This window comes from Amphimedon queenslandica, unplaced genomic scaffold (genome assembly GCF_000090795.2).
Source record: "Amphimedon queenslandica unplaced genomic scaffold, v1.1 AMPQUscaffold_12475, whole genome shotgun sequence".
NCBI classification, from domain to species: Eukaryota; Metazoa; Porifera; class Demospongiae; order Haplosclerida; family Niphatidae; genus Amphimedon; species Amphimedon queenslandica.
The window spans coordinates 5,870-7,519 of NW_003547288.1; the positions used below are offsets into that span (position 1 = coordinate 5,870).

Sequence of the window (1,650 nt, forward strand, 5' to 3'; positions counted from 1 at the left end):
TATAGGCAATAATAAAGAAAGTTCAAGCACATCTTAATATTCATTTTCTATCATTTATAAAAACAACTATAATAGCACTATAGGCAAGTGGACTATACATTACAGAAGTTTCTATTCAACGTTTGTCTAGACCAATAAAACCAATAAAGTAATAATATACCAATATAAACCCAATAACTCTTTGGTAGATTAAGTGAACTGAAATAAGATATCTTTTGCTTTATTCTCTAGAGCTTACTAATGATATAAAAAGGCAGCCTTGGGCTATAGTCAAGTCCCAATGTCGTACATGTACCTTTATAGTCTATTGCTTCTGATACTTACCAGTAGTAATTCCTCATTTCCACACAAAGGAGTCCAATGTAATTGCAGAGTTTAGTCGTGGGGCATCGAAAAGAGTGGACTCCATTAGTCTATTGTAAAATAAAATTTTAAATCATAAGAATCTTCATTGGAAAGTGTAGCATTACTAGCTTAAATTACACCGGATACCATTATTAAAATAATTTGGAGATTTCTAACGTAACGTGTAACGCAATATGTTATTATAAAAAAAGATACTTCTTGTTATTCCTTAATAGAAATGATAATCAACAGTAATCAAGAACTTTCAGACATAGCAAGTCTGGATATCAATCTTCGTATAGTACACGCTTAGCAATAGCAATTATACTTTTCTGTAATTTAATTCTCTACCTCATTGCACTTACATACGTCGTATCAGAATGGAAGTTTATCGTCCTGTATCTTATATTGATGATAGTCACGGTCTCCCTGTACAAAGCAAATAAGGACAAAGAATGACTTGATTAAATTACTCAATGAAAACATGCTTGACATATCTCCTTGTAGCACATACAAGCATCGAACATTGATTGATACAGATCGTTAGGAATTGTTTACCATTTGATGGACAGAGTTTGTATGTTTCCTTCCAAAACTTCAATCCCATTAGGGCCGCAACCAAGAACTACAGGGTGACTTTGTTCATCCTACATAAAAACATACTCATAATAAATAAATGAAAATAAATGTTGTAGTATTATTATTATTATTAATTAGTGTACAAATATTTTATCTTGTTTATCAGTTGTATGGTTAAGAGGGAGTAAAAGTAGGGTAAGATATGTGGGCTACCACAACAGCCTATCATAACTCAAGTCATTCTGTTGTGATAAGCAAATTCATGCATGCACTGATTAGACTCTAAACTATGGATGGAATGCTAAAGGAATATCATTATTATTATTATTATTATTATTATTATTATTATTATTATTATTATTATTATTATTATTATTATTATTAAACTTCCTTCAAGAACTTTCCACACATACAAATATTATGGTATGATATAACTTATTGTAAATAATTCAAGTATTGTGTGTGTGTGTGTGTGTGTGTGTGTATGTGGGTACACATGTATGTCTGCACTCCGCTTGGAAAGTGCACTAAACAGAAAACATACTCACTTGTAGATCAAACAGAATCCGTAGCCATTGAGGCCTTCGACTATGTTGAGGAATTCTATGAGTCTGCAAGCCTCTATATACAAGAGGAGGATTATTAATAAATAATATTAATAAATAATATTGTTGTAGACTTGCATGTACTCATGTTGATCATATATGAACGTGCTTCTATCATAGA

General features: G+C 31.2%; 1 long non-coding RNA gene across 1 annotated transcript; it reads right to left on the bottom strand.

Annotated features, from left to right (window-relative positions):
- Window positions 1–9: 9 nt before the first annotated feature.
- Window positions 10–1,650, bottom strand: LOC109587704 (uncharacterized). The gene is made up of 4 exons (XR_002187751.1): window positions 1,473–1,650; window positions 904–992; window positions 711–774; window positions 10–413 (listed from the first exon to the last, which is right to left on the bottom strand). It is a non-coding gene; the product is annotated as an uncharacterized LOC109587704 (long non-coding RNA).